A 15,630-nucleotide genomic window follows, 5' to 3' on the forward strand; every position below is an offset into this window, starting at 1 on the left:
AAGAGAGAAGAAGTTCCCAGCAGGGTAAAGATCCAATAACGTGGAGAGCCTCAGGCTAGTCTCCCGTTTTGACATTCCGGCAGAATGCAGGGATGGGAATGCAGGATGAAAGGCAATGGGCATAGAATTAGAGGAGAGCGAGCTGGAACCGGAGAACTTCCGAAGGCTGTTCCAGGCCCAGTGCAGGGTCTCAACCGTATCTATCTCTAGGCACAGAGGTTTTGCAGGGGCAAAGACTGCCGTCTGGAGCGGCAAAGGGGCCAAGAGATCTGCCTCGACCGCTACATGAGGTTGGAAGGTCGTCGGATGCAACTAAAAGTGAAGAAAACTGGCTTGGGCACTAAGGGCATACAGTTAAAAATCCGGGGTGCCCAGCCCGCCACATGTTAAGGGAAGTGTGAGAAGTTAGTATGCGATTCTGGGCTGACGCCCAGACAAGAGAAATTATGAGAGAGCAAAATGTGCAGTAAAAGTGAGCTGTGAGTGGGATGGGGATATTAAGGAATATGTACAGGATCTTCAGGAGCACCACCACCGATTACTCCGCCCCCCATCGTTGGGGCAAAAGGGGCTGCCCGCCATAGGTGCGGCAGTCCCGCAAATCGAATTAGGATGCGCCCGCCACACTGGCGGGCTCATCCTGTATGTTTACATTGTGGGGGGTGGCAGCACCCGCCACAATGTAAAAATACATGTTTCACATTTGCATGTACAACGTGGCAGGCACCATACGGTGCCTGCCACCTTGTAGTTGCAAATGTAGGGGGCTACCATAGGTACCCCCCACATGCAGCACCCCGCCCTCCTGGGGGCCCGCAACGGGCCCCCGAAGGCATTTTCCGCTTGTCTTTTTTGTGGCGGAAACTCCGCCGCAAAAGACAGGCATCCTAATACCCACAGCGGTGCCTGCATGGCACCGCCTCCATTGTCCCATTGTACCTGGTCCCGCAAGGCAGGCAGAAAAGGCCCGCCTTGCGGAACCACGGCGGATAGTCTTTCCATCCGCCGAGGTACCTTTCCCCTTCTTACCGCCATCCTAATTTGGCGGTGGGAATTTTAAGGGTGATGGTGGTAACTCCACAACCGCCGGGCTGGCGGACCTCACCGCCGGCTCGGCGGTAGGGGATTTACCACCATCGTAATCGCCCCTTAGTCTCCAACCAGTCGACCGCGCGGCCAAAGTTCGTCTATGTATCTGCTGAGCCAGTCACCCAAATACCAAGTAGGCCCAGAGGCCCATATAAATGGGTAATATGGGGTGAAGGGAATAGTGGCATATGTCAACGGGAAGAGAATGGATTTGCCCCAGTTGACCTGCACCCTAGACAGACCCCCAAATCGCACCACCTCGCGGACCATGGTACAGAAATTTTCCTGGGGGTTGCGAACATAGAGTGTGACATCATCCACATACATGGAGACAACCAGCGCTCGGGCCGCAAATCCAAGGTCCCTTTGAGTCTGGTGCTGCCGGAGCCGGGCGGCAGAGGCTCCATAGCCACAGTGAAAATCATAGGTGAGAGTGGACATCCCAGCCTAGACATCATAGGAGGTGAACTTTACGCTGAAATATTGGGCTGAAGCCTAAGGGGGGAAGGAGATAAAAGAGGAAGGGCCACTCTAGAGTATCAAAGGCTTTAGTTGCATTCAGAAGGGCCGTAACGATTGGGAGAGCAGGGTTTATCTGGTCGAGAACAGCAAATATGGTGCGAAGATTATGCGATGTGGCCCGACGAGGGATGAAACCAGACTGGTGGGGGAGCAATCAAAGGCATGAGGGGTAGGAGGCGGGAAGCTAATAACTTGGCAAATATTTATATTATCAGTGTTAATGAGTGGCAGTGGGCAGTAAGAATCGAGAAGCTCAGGGGACTTGTCCGGTTTCAAGAGGAGTTTCAGCAGGGCCTCATGGAACGATGGAGGAAAGTGACTGCATTTGAAGGAGTCATTATACATGGCACCAAGGTGCGGAATGAGGAGGGACGTGAACATCTTGTAAAAAGGGGCGGGTAGCCCATCAGAACCCGGAACCTTATCACCAGGCAAACTATTTATGGCCGCCAGAATCTCCTCTTTGGAAAAATGTTCGTCCAGATATTCCCTATGGCAGTTACCGAGCCAGAGGGGCTCAAGAGTACCAAAATATTGAGCCAGGATATCGTGAGAATGAGCAAACCCCACAGTGTAGAGTTGTGAATAAATGGTGGTGAACCTAGACGCCACCTCAGAAGGGGAGGTGACCCGCTCAGAGCCCCATCGCAAAGCGCAGTAATATAATTAGCCGCGTGGGGCGGCCGTAGAAGGTTGGCTAAGGTTTTACCCAGACGGTCCCCCTCACCGTACCTACGCGCCCTCACCTCTCTACCTAGAAAGGACAGTTCCCTGTCGGCCTCATTATTAAATTCAGATAGCTTGCCCTGGAGTTGCGCGTGGGTATAGGGAGAGGGGTCGAGTGAATAGAAGGAGTCCAGAAGTTTGATTTCCCCTTTCAGGTGATCCAGGGTGCCATGAATGGAGCACAGGACGCCAGCCTGCTTAGAGATGCATTCGCCACGGATCACTACTTTGAAACCCTCCCATAAGGTGGAAGGAGAGTCCACCAAGCCAGCAATCGAGATTGCAGTTTAGATTTGGTCACAAAAAACGGAATCGCGGAGCGCATTAGAGGGCAGCCACCAGGAACATGGCCAGAAAAAGTGTGCACCATGTGTTCAACGGAAGTGACCCACGAAAAGGTGTCCCGGGTGGAAATCCAGAGACCAGGCAGGACCATCAGCCAGCAGTCCCGATATACATGTACCTTCACGCGCATCTGGGCGAGTGTGCCTCCATGTATCGAGCAGCGAATTGTCAGATAGTATGGCACGAAAGAGAGATGTGCTGTGTGGGTGCGAGACATGGGACCCAGATCGGTCAAGGGTGGATGAGGGCATGATGTTGAAGTCTCCCCCCCACAGCAGAGCTGAAGGGCCCATAGAGGAGATGTGTCGCCAATTCTGAGCAAAGAAATCAGGTCATTGATGTTGGGGCCATAAATCGCTGCAAGGGTCAGAGGTTGCGCCAGGAGAGTGCCGTGCAGGATAAGAAAGCGCCCTTCAGGGTCTGTAAGAACTTGAGTTGTGTGCCATGGGAGCCCCTTAAGCATGAGAAGGGAAACCCCACGACAATAGCAAGAGTAGAAGGAGGAGAGAGTTTCACCCCAGTGACGTGAGCAAAGCCTGTCGGCAGTGGCGGGTAGTAGATGAGTTTCCTGGATGAAACATATGCCAACTTTATGACAGAGGAGGTGAGCATGCACAAGGCGGGCCTTGCGGTGGTCATTGAGATTGCGGACATTCCAGGTCCAGAGTGTAAGGGCTGTCATGGTATTATGCCAGGAAGAGGAATGATGGATATGGGGTGATGCACAGATGGAGTCATAATTGTGAAGGGATGCACAGCAGAAAGGACGATGCGATGAAGAACATGCTGCAAAAGAAATTGCAAAAACAACAAGCCTCGAAGGAGAGGAAACAACCCTTCCCCACCCACACCAACCCCCCAATCAGGTTGAGAGACCAAACCCACCGACTCAGGGTTGATTTGCATATGGCCATGTCTGAACTGGGGTGGTGTCGAGTGCAAAAAAACAATGGATTTAGGCCCAGATCTCTGTACTGGGGTGAATGTATGACATTGTTCTGCATTCTGTCCATCAACTGTGGTTTTTGCATTTGTCACCCCGAGTGGGATGGGTATGCTCAGACGTGAGTCCCATGCTCTCCACACCACTGGAGTCAAGCTATCCTGGCTGAAGACGGCTGATAACCAGAAACCGGTCCTAGGATGCTTGGTTCAGGTCCAGGAAAGACATGGCTTGGCAGTTCGGGCTGGACTGTTCCCATGAGGCACAGGGTCAAGGCTGATTTGCATATGGCCATCTCTGAACTGGGGTGGTGTGGAGTGCAAAAAATTGATGGATTTAGGCCCGATCTCTGTACTGGGGTGAATGTATGACATTGTTCTGCATTCTGTCCATCAACTGGTTTTTGCATTTGTCACCCCGAGTGGGATGGGTATGCTCAGACGTGAGTCCCATGCTCTCCACACCACTGGAGTCAAGCTATCCTGGCTGAAGACGGCTGATAGCCAGAAACCGGTCCTAGGATGCTTGATTCCGGTCCAGGAAAGACATGGCTTGGCAGTTCGGGCTGGACTGTTCCCATGAGGCACAGGGTCAAGGCTGATTTGCATATGGCCATGTCTGAACTGGGGTGGTGTGGAGTGCAAGAAAACGATGGATTTAGGCCCAGATCTCCGTACTAGGGTGAATGTATGACATTGTTCTGCATTCTGTCCATCAACTGTGGTTTTTGCATTTGTCACCCTGAGTGGGATGGGTATGCTCAGACGTGAGTCCCATGCTCTCCACACCACTGGAGTCAAGCTATCCTGGCTGAAGACGGCTGATAGCCAAAAAACGGTACTAGGATGCTTGATTCCGGTCCAGGAAAGACATGGCAGTTCAGGCTGGACTGTTCCCATGAGGTACAGGGTCAAGGCTGATTTGTATATGGCCATGTCTGAACTGAGGTGGTGTGGAGTGCAAAAAAAGTATGGATTTAGGCCCAGGTCTCTGTACTGGGGTGAATGTATGACATTGTTCTGCATTCTGTCCATCAACTGTGGTTTTTGCATTTGTCACCCCGAGTGGGATGGGTATGCTCAGGCTTAAGTCCCATGCTCACCACACCACTGGAGTAAAGCTATTCTGGCTGAAGACCGCTGATAGCCAGAAACCGGTCCTAGGATGCTTGGTTCCGGTCCAGGAAAGACATGGCTTGGCAGTTCGGGCTGGACTGTTCCCATGAGGCACAGGGTCAAGGCTGATTTGCATATGGCCATGTCTGAACTGGGGTGTTGTGGAATGCATAAAAACGATGGTTTTAGGCCCAGATCTCTGTACTGGGGTGAATGTATGACATTGTTCTGCATTCTGTACATCTACTGTGGTTTTTGCATTTGTCACCCCGAGTGGGATGGGTATGCTCAGACGTGAGTCCCATGCTCTCCACACCACTGGAGTCCAGCAATCCTGGCTGAAGACGACTGATAGCCAGAAACCGGTCCTAGGATGCTTGAGTCCGGTCCAGGAAAGACAATGCTTGGAAGTTCGGGCTGGACTGTTCCAATGAGGCACAGGGTCAAGGCTGATTTGCATATGGCCATGTCTGAACTGGGGTGGTGTGGAGTGCAAAAAAAGGATGGATTTAGGCCCGATCTCTGTACTGGGGTGAATGTATGACATTGTTATGCATTCTGTCCATCAACTGTGGTTTTTGCAGTCGTGAGGTCACGTCAGAGGAGGGCAGCAAGCAGTGGGGAGTTGCGAGGACCGCGCTATCTGCGTCCCGAGGCCCGGTAGGTGCAGAACGTTACAGTGGGTGCCAGGAGCTGGAAGATGGCGCCCGCGCTGTGAGACGCCCAGGGCCTGGCGGTATGGCCCGCGTGCTCCCAACTCTGCCAGAAGACACCCCACAACGGCAACACTCACTGGCTCCGGAGGCGAAGGTCTGGAGGCAGAGCCCGAAGCAATGATCCAGTCGCAGGAGGGACGCAGAAGAGAGGCGCCAGTGAAGCCAGGTCCCGGCAGCAGAAGGGCCCAGAGCCCGGGCCCAGGGCCAACAGCAGATCCCAGCGTAGCCGCACCGGAGGAGGGCCAAAGTGGGATCAGACTGTGCCCCGGGGTGAGGTGAGTCAAAATTATGTGGCGCCGAGAAGCAGCGATGAGAATGTCTGCAGGATTCCTGATGGATTATCGGCTTGGCCGGCAGAGCCCACTTGGAGTGCGGCCATTTTGTAGTCGGCTAAGCCACGCCCCCAAATATTTGACATTCTTAAGGTGAAATCATGGAGATTTGAAAAAGAATTACATTTCTTATCAAGGCCATGGTTTCTTTAACAAACGGAAAGTATTTCCTCCATGTCAATAGATGGGTATGAGCTATAACTTTGCAATCAAAATGGCAATTTTTACAAAGCAAAATTGACAAAGGCAGCAAGTACCAAAATGTGTCTCTAGGGAAATGCTTGGAATAAAAGTCTTAATGCACCTACCTTTTGGGTTCATTTTGAGGGCGTTTGGCAGTAATCGCTCATCCGTGAACCACCTGCGAACAGGCACATGCCGGCACAACAGCTTTGGGAATGCTGATTTTACAGCCGGCATGCCCCCTGAGGAGGTTACTGGGAGGAAAGGATGAGACGGGGCAGCAGTTGGAAGCTGAGAGCTGATGAGCTCTTGTAGCGGGACTGAAAGCCTTCTTTGAGAGACCCACCTTGACCAAGCAGCCAGCAGGACACCGGAGAAATCAATCAACCAATCAATCAGTGCAATTGTAGAGCGCACAACTCACCCGTGAGAGTCTCAAGGAGCTGGGGGGTGTGAGGGTGCAAGATGCTGCTACTGCTCGAACAGCCAGGTCTTGAGAAGTCTCCTGAAGGCCAGCAGGTCCTGGGTCTGTCGTAGGCAGATGGGGAGGGTGTTCCAGGTTTTTGCGGCGAGGTGGGAGAACGATCTGCCAACAGCGGTCGCTCGACAGATACGGGGGACGGAGGCTAGGGCGAGGTCAGCGGAGCGAAGCTGGTGGTTCGGTGTGTAGAAGGTGAGTCATTCGTTGAGGCACGCTAGTCCGGTGTTGTGGAGAGCTTTGTGAGCATGGGTGAGGAGCTTGAAGGTGATCCTCTTGTTGACAGGGAGCCAGTGTAGGTCTTTCAGGTGGGCTGTGATGTGGCTGTGGCAGGGTCTGTCGAGGATGAGGCGTGCAGAGGCGTTCTATATGCCTTGTAGTCATTTCTGGAGTTTGGCTGATGTTCCTGCGTAGAGAGCGTTGCCAAAGTAAGCATGGGCGGAAAATCCGTTACGCTCGTGGATTTTGCGGATTTTTGGTAAATTCGCAATCCGCGAGATTCGCGAATTTCCCGCAAAATCCGCAAATCCGCGAGCAGCGGATTTTATGGCTTGCTCGCACTGTTCGCGTGAGTTCGCGGCTTCCCAGTTCAACTTCGCGCCCAGCGAATAAGCGCTAAATTGCAGAAATACGATCTTAGCAAAACTGAAACTACTTATCAGGTTCAAAAGTTCAAGCTCATCATTAGTAGCCATTTCCTGTAGTGCTTCCTGAGGGGCCCCTCCAGAGTTCAGTTGCCTACTTGCAACTATTATGTGACCCTGCTCTGACCCTCAGAATAGTTACACAAAGGTCCTGAATTACAGCTAAGGCAGACAAGCAGGAGCCAGGCTGGAAGTTCAAATCCAGTGACACATTAATCAGCCCCTAATTCATTATTGTCAGTTGGGGCAGGGCAGGTGCAAAAGATCACTAATCAGGAAGCACTAAGGAAGCAGGTGCCAGCTAAAAAAATATTCTGTGACACATTAATCAGCCCCAAATTAATTCAGGTCACTTGAGGCAGGGAAGGTGTGCTTTGCTTTGCCACAATAATGTACACTGGACGACCAGAGGGTGCTGTGATGAAACAGAGGGTGGCATGGGTGGGCCAGAGGGTGGCATGAGTAGTCAGAGAGTGGCAGTGGTGACAGAGAGTGGCAGTGATGAAGAAGAGTGTCCCAAACAGGCTGGACACGTAGAAACAACAAGTTCGCAAAACTTGCGACCCGACAGGTAAGTTCGCGTTTGCGAAATTGTACAAAACCCTCGCGAACTGGCAGAAACCCGCGCGAACACAAAAAAAAACCGCAAATTCGCGAGAATTCGCGGATTTTGCGGATTGCGAGTTCGCAAATCCGCAAAATTCGCGAACGCGAGATTCGCAAAATTCGCCCATGCTTATGCCAAAGTCCAGTCTGCTGCTGACGAGGGCCTGGGTGACTGTCCTTCTGGTACCAGTGGGGATCCATCTGTAGATCTTGCGGAGCATGCGGAGGGTGTTGAAGCAGGAGGAGGAGACGGCGTTCACTTGCTCGGTCATTGACAATGTGGAGTCCAGGATGACTCCCAGGTTGCGTGCGTGGTTAGTGGGCGTCAGTGCATCTCCCAGTGCGGCCGGCCACCATGACACGTCCCAGGCGGAGGGGGTGGATCCAAAGATGAGGACCTCCGTCTTGTCCAAGTTCAGTTTCAGGCGGGTGATCATCATCCATTTGGTGATGGCCTTCATTCTTTCGTGGAGGTTGGATTTGGCGGTGGTGTGGGCCTTGGTGAGGGAGAGGATCAGCTGGGTGTCATCGGCGTATGAGATGATGTTGAGGTCATGCGATTTGGAGATGTTGGCGAGCGTCGCCATGTAGATGTTGAAGAGTGTTGGGCTGAGGGACGATCCTTGGGGTATGCTGCAGATGATCTTGGTGTCTTTAGAGCGGAATGGGGGAAGGCGGACACTCTGGGTTCTACCGGTGAGGAAGGAGGTGATACAGTCCAGTGCTTTGTCATGGATCCCTGCATTGCGGAGGCGTGTGCGGAGGGGGTGGTGGCAGACGGTGTCGAAGGCGGCTGAGAGGTCCAGGAGGATGAGGGCTGAGGTTTCGCCATTGTCCATCATGGCCCTGATGTCATTGGTTGCGGTGATGAGGGCTGTTTCGGTGCTGTGGTTGCTGCTGAAACCGGATTGGGATGGGTCCAGGATGTTGTTCTTTTTGAGGAAGGCGGTCAGTTGCCTGTTGAGGATCTTCCCTATGACTTTTGCTGGGAACGGCAGGCGGGAGATGGGCCAGAAGTTCTTGAGGTCCTTGGGGTCAGCTTTGGGTTTCTTGAGTAGGGCGTTGATCTCTACGTGCTTCCAGCTCTCCGGTAAGGTGGCGGTCTCGAAGGAGCTGTTGATGATCTTGCAGAGATGGGGTGCGATGGTGGAGCTTGCTTTGTTGAAGATGTGGTGCAGGCAGGGATCGGATGGTGAACTGGAGTGGATGGTGTTCATGATTTTGTCATTGACGGGGTCCAAGAAAGCAGGGGCTCAATGTGGCTGAGGGGCGGTGAGTCTGAGGTGTCTGTGTCTGTCGGGGGGAATGGTTGCTGAAGCTGTTGTGGATGGCAATCTCACGGTGGAAGAAGGTGGCTAGGGAGTCGCAGAGGTCTTGTGATGGAGGGATGTTGTTGGAGTTGGAGCTGGGGTTGGAGAGTTCCTTCACGATGTCGAAGAGCTCTTTGCTGTTGTGTGCATTGTTGTCATTGCGCTCTTTGAAGGAAGTCCTTTTGGCGGTACGGATCAGTCGGTGGTGTCTGCCGATGGTGCTCTTTTAGGCTGTGTTGCTGTCTAGTGGCCACTTCTTCTCGAGCCTACGGCAGGCCTCCTTGGATGCCTGGAGGTCAGCGGTGAACCAGATGGCTTTTCTGTCGGTGCGCCTGTTCGAGGGTTTCTTGATCGGGGTGAGAGTGTTGGCGCAGTCATCGATCCATTGCCTGAGGTTGAGGGCAGTGGAGTCAGTGTCTGTAGTATCCGTTGGTGGATTTCGGGCGAGGGTGGTGATTAGCTGGTGCTCCAGCTGCGGTGGGGGTCTGTTGTGTGCGGTGGTGCCTGGTGGGCTTCTCGATGGTGAAATGGACGCAACGGTGGTTGGTCCAGTGGAGTTCAGTGGTGTGGCTGAAGGTGATGTGGTTGCTGGCTGAGAAGATGGGGTCGAGCGTGTGTCCGGCAGAGTGGGTGGGAGTAGTGACAAGCTGTTTGAGTCCGAGGTTGTCAAGGTTGTCAAGCAAGGTGGTGGAGTTGCTGTCATCAGTGTTCTCGAGGTGGAAGTTCTCCGAGGAGGATGTAGTCTGTGGACGCAAGGGCGTGCATGCGGATGAAGTCGGTGATGGAGTAGTTGAACTGCAGCTGGGGGCCGGGTGGTCTGTAGATAAGGGTACCTCTAAGGGTGGTGTTTGGGTTGGTGTGGATCTGGAAGTGCAGGTGTTCGGCGGTGACAAGCATGTCGTCGGTGCTGGTCAAGATTCTGTTTCTGTGGACAATGGCGATTCCTCCTCCTGTTCCATTGGTGCGGCCCCTGCGGGTGATCTTGTAGTTGTCAGGGATGGCTATGGTGATGTCTGGTGCTGAGGAGGGGTTCATCCAGGTCTCCAGGTCTCCGTCAGGAAGGCGACGTCTGGGGAGGTGGAGTCGAGTAGGTCCCATAGTTCGATGGCGTGTTTGCGGGAGGAGCGAGTGTTGAGTAGAAGGCATCGGAGGCTGTTGCGACCTACTTTGGTGGGCGTGGTGGTGGTTTGGAGGCTGGTGTAGTGGCAGTTCCGGCAGGAGAAGGGTCCATGGGTCTGCCTCGGGTGGCCTGGAAGCAGCTGTGTGATCGGCCGGCGTTGAGAGTGTGGAGGGTGCTGGCGTCGTAGTGACGTCGGGTGTCATGGTGATAGAATTCACTTTTCGATGCCCTAATCATTTCCCTTTTATTTGTAAGTTAGCATCATATGGCTAACTAATGAATTCGTATATGCACCTCTGTTGAATTATTCCGATTTGCTACTTTATTATACAAATGTACGTGTGATTGCATTAAATCCTTAGCTTAGCCTGTGTGCTGCCATTTTGTATATTCCTCTGTGTCCGCGAGAGCCTCATTCGCTCATCTGCCCCTCCCGCAGGAATAGAGAATTCTACTAAGACAGCAGTTTTCGTTTCTCGGCTTACTGTGGCCGAAACTAACAAGTCTCTTTATCAGTAATGTTCTCATGCCCCAGAGGCGCTGAAGCCTAGCTCCATGGCCTTGAGTAGAGATAGCAATGTTTCTCTTGCAGGTGCAGATGCCTGCTGTATGATGGCATTGTTCACTGGTCTGGGTTTCAGTAATTTTCCAGAAGGGGCGTACCTTAACAAATTGTATTGCATTATAATGTATTGCTGTGATGCAGGGAGTCAGTCCTCTCGTTCGCACTCCTAGGAGTGAGGTCGGACAGGGCCCTCTCATATGAGTGTTGTTTGGCCTAATAAAAGCTTTTGTTCATTCCTCTCCACTGTCCGGCTGACTTCCTATATAGTGACTATAGGTGAGTGCGGTAAGTCACTCGGGTGGATTTGAGCCACTCTTATCAGATGGCGCCCGAATAGGGACCCCGCGATAAGGATCTTTCTCACCCGTAGGTGGGTAGCAGAAGACCGGGGACCCGCTGGTTGGCACGGTGGGCCCGGGTACCCATCTGATGCCGAGCTTGGTTCTCGCAGCGCTGCCCCACCCTGCTGATCGGGAGAGGTCCCGGTTCGGATCTTACGCCGGGGTCCAGAAGGCGGAACTCGAAGCTGACCGTGTTGGTCCTGGCAGCCGGAGGTGGAGAACGGTAGAGGTCGGTGCCGCCTACGGAAGGTGAGTGGTCCACCTGTGATTGTTTCAGGAACTGGAGTGTTCCGGGAGGCTAGGGTGTCTCCAGTGGTTTGAGGAGCCGGTGTGCTCCTGGGGCTAGTGTGCTCCGGGGAACTCAGAGTGCGAGCAGGCGCTCTGACAGACTTGACGAAGTTTCGGGAATATCTAGATATATTGTTCGTAGTGATCCGACCGGGTGGCACTGTGGTGAAGGCGTGGCTCATCGCGGGTAGACTCCGGTGCTTGCCCTGAACTCCTAGAGTGGTGGTTCAGTGGAGGTGAGTCCTGGGTCTCCCGTGGTAAAGTGCGCAGTGATCCGTAGTGCCGCACGGGGAGCGGATTTGTTTCCCCATCCTCAGAACAGTTAGCGTACTGTTCGGTCTGCGGTAGAGTCCAGGTTCCCCAGGACTTGGTCGACGGGCCTTGTCCCATTTTGGTAACACGTGTTCGGAGGTATAGTATATGTGTGTGCGATTTCCCAATGCATAATTACATGTGTGTATAAACGAGCTCGAGCTAAGTGATTCAAGGTAACGAACTTTGTTGAATAATGCCGTGTTTTAGCAAATTACGATGTTTTCGATGTTGTTGTCGACCCTCAGATACTAGACTGGCCGAGAGCCAACCTGCACCCCCTGAAGGCACTCCAAGCTTTGATATGTATGTCAAGCATGGATTGGTCCCGCTTTTGTTTGGTACTTTGTGGCACCGGTACACTGCTGATAATGTGGATTTACAATGGCCTTTGACGGGTTCTTTCGACGAAGCTAAATTGGATTATTTGCAGGACAAATTGTTTGCCAGGCGTAGCCGTCAGAGCATGTTTGATTCTTTGAAAGTGTGGCAGAAGGAAGCCAGAAAACGTAAGTTGAGAGATGAGAAAGAGGTTTATAAAAAGTTCACGCAGACTATGGCGCAGAAAGCGAGAGAACAGGTTGGGAATGAGAATGCGCTGCGTTTGGAGCGCGCAGATAGGCTTTGCAGGTTGAAAGAGAATAAAAGTTATGTAGTGCGTGAGGATGACCCAGATGAGATGGAAGACATTTTGAATACCCGACCCCCTCCCCCTTATGCCCCACAGCTCTTGTACCCCTCCTTGCCAGTTCCGGCCCCCATTAGTGGAGCTCCGGGTCCTTCAGCGAGTGCTCCCCAGCAATCCTCGCCCTCGACACCCCTCGTTTCTTTACTCCAGACCACTTCACCTGCACCCTCCCAATTTTCTTTAGCACTCCCTACTGTTTCAGCTAGTACCACCCCCAGTCAGGAGATGTTAACGCCGAGTCGGGGCGCAGGTAGCGGATTACTCTCGCAGGTACGGAAGTTGCTTACGCGTTCTACAGTTGGTTTAGATGAGAAGAGTATGGTGGCTAATCAGGCATGTCAGTGGGCCAGGAACAATATCTATTCGTTTGAGGATATTTGGTCCACTATGAAAGATTTTGAGCCTTTGATTCAACAGCACGCTTTGTGGCATATGTCAAATGTATTGATACCGCTATGGGAGCAGGGGTATGGAGGTGTGGCTCCAGCGACTTTACGAGATATACAGAACGGAGCCTATAAAACGAACACTGGAATGAAGGAGGTGATGAGTAGTTTACGTGCTCTATTACAATACAGAAATGAATTGCCCTCTGCAGGCACGCCCCATTTTCCAGGTCTACATCCAATGCGCGAGGTGCACCCTATTTTTCATCCCGAGATCCCCGAGTTGGTAGATCCAGTCACGAGAGCTGTCACCAGGAATAGGATAGATGCGCATTTCCAGGAGCAATGGGTGTATACGCCATGGAAGAGAAGTGAGGTATTATCATTGAAGGCTCAGCTGCCAGATTCTAGAAAGAACCCGACCGCCTACTACAAAGAGCTTACAGAAGCGGCGTCTTCCACTGTAATGACTTTGGCTGATGTTGAATTGTTTTTTGGGCTTCTGGTCCCGGTTGATGTGTGGCGGCAAGTGAAAGGTACAGATCATTCGGAAGAGTTAGGAGGTACGTGGCAGGAGTTGCAGGATTGGGATAAGGAACGTAAGCCAGGGGAGAAGCCGAAGGCTGAGATTCTAGCTTTACCGGGGCGCATAATAAAATACATGCATTCTCTTATTCCCCCGAAGAAGGTAGATTGGGACAAGTTGACGGCTTGTAAGCAGAAAAAGGATGAGGCAGTCTCGGACTTCTTTACGAGGTTTGAGGAAACGTTCATAGATTTTAGTGGGCAAGATGTGTCACAGGATGGAGGGTTGCGACTTTTTGTAAATAGGTTTGTTATGAACTTATTGCCCGAAATTTCAGCGAGATTGCAAGCGTCGGAGAGCACATGGACCACATCCTCTCCCTCTGGCATCCTTAGTATGGCACAGTATTATGAGCACAGAGAAATGAGAGTAAGGACAAGAAGGAAAAGAAGGCTAAGGATTTGAAGACAAGGGTTTTGTTGCAGCAAGTGGCAAGGGGACGAGGAAGAGGTGCAGCGCCGGGTCGTGGTGGCGGTTTTGGAAGGGGTGAGAGTAGGGAAAGGTTGGGACCGAATCAGTGTGCGAAGTGCAAGCAGGAGGGGCATTGGTGGAGGGATTGCCCACTGCTTCAATTAAATGCCGGCCCAGGGCGAGGACGAGGCAGAGGTAGTGGTGATTTTGGGAGACAGACCGCACGGTCGGATGGAAGTGGGAGACCGGGTGGTAATTACTTCGACAACAGTGCAGACAGGCAACAGCTGCAGAGGGGCGGTGGTCAGTACTATAACGATGATTACTCAGTGGAGGATCTGACAGGGTTCTCCCACAACTAGGACAGCGTAGGACAGAGCATGGGACCAGTACCTGTGGAAGTTGATCAGAGGGGACCCTATGTCGAGGCAGACTTATTGGGGTCTCAACAAAAATTTCTAGTGGATACGGGTGCAATGAAAAGTTCAGTGGCTCATTCTCGGGTCCCAGGGGCGGCTCTGTCTGGCAAGAATAACATCTCTGTGGGTTTTGCGGGTACCCCGGTGATTAGCCCCATTTCTAAACCTCTCACGTTGACGATTGGCCCTTTCACTGTTGATTCACCGTTTCTATTGACATCGAATTGTGGAGAAAATTTGTTGGGCTTAGATCTATTGAAAAGGTTGCACGCCACCATCTATTGTTCCCCAGATGGCGTGTACCTTACTTTGGGCCCGAATGTCGCCCGCCCATTACAGTGTTTTTCTAAGGATGACCCATTACCACCTGAATTTCAAGGCTTTGAGCCACTCTTATCAATGGCATTCGCGGAGGCCATGGGATCTGGCATTGGGCGTAGTCCAGGCGCGGATGGGTGCAGACGGGCTTACCCTAGGGGAGGTGTGAGGGAGGAACAGCTGGGAGGCAGGAGCGGGACTAATGGGCGAGCGGGGTGCGGGCTGCAGGGGACGCAGCGGAAGGGAAATGAGAGAGCAGAGCGGGCAGAGAAACCAAGTGTACAACAATGCAAGGAAATACAAGGAATAAAAAACAGAATACATCGTTCCCACCGATAGCCCTCTCTCAGATTCCATTTTTGCAGCGTGAGTTGCGAGTAGTATATTCTGGGGAGGTATCTGTAGTTCATCAATTGTATTCTACAGATAGGCTATAGTTCTCCTGTCTGTGAGAAGCAGTATTCCCATGTTTCTTGGGAAAGGGGAGTGCCCAGTCCTTAATTTGAGCTGGGCCCCTATTTTTCTGCTTCAGTTTATTTACCTAGAGCAAGAGAGGGAAAACCAAACAAAGTAGAAATTCAAGGGAAGAGAAAATGAGGTGGGATCTGCTAAATTTTTCATATGGCTAGATGGTCATGTAGCGCTGTGGTTTGATCCAATAGCATGCAAAGTTAGCCTGTGCACATAGGCAATACAGTTCCTTATTAGGGTCCATAAACACCCCTAAACCATAAACTAGGGTGCAACTGCTCCTCGGTTGCTTGTATTCCGGCTCAGGAATGACCTGGCCTGGCAGTTCGGGCTGGACTGGTCCCATGAGGAACATGGTCAAGACAGATTTGCAGATGGCTGGGCCCAAACTAAGGTATCATGGTTGGCAAAAAACAATGGATAGGGATGTGGTCCTGAGTGATTCCCAGTGGCTGAGATTAATTCAAGCATTCCAGCCATCATCTTGTTGTTTTTTAATATAACTTTCTAATAGTGGCATTTTCAAAATAGCAATCTATAATCTGATTTGACAGTTAGATTGGATTATAAATTACTATGAATTTGACTCCTTGAATAATGGTTCCAAGTATTCCCAAACCGAGGTTATACATTACAAGGTGTTAGAAATGGGAATTTAACCTAGTGCTTTTCAATGGGAAATCCAGACTTGCCACAGTAAAAAAAGACTTTCAAGA

The sequence above is a fragment of the Lissotriton vulgaris genome, chromosome 9 (genome assembly GCF_964263255.1).
Source record: "Lissotriton vulgaris chromosome 9, aLisVul1.2, whole genome shotgun sequence".
Classification (NCBI taxonomy): domain Eukaryota; kingdom Metazoa; phylum Chordata; class Amphibia; order Caudata; family Salamandridae; genus Lissotriton; species Lissotriton vulgaris.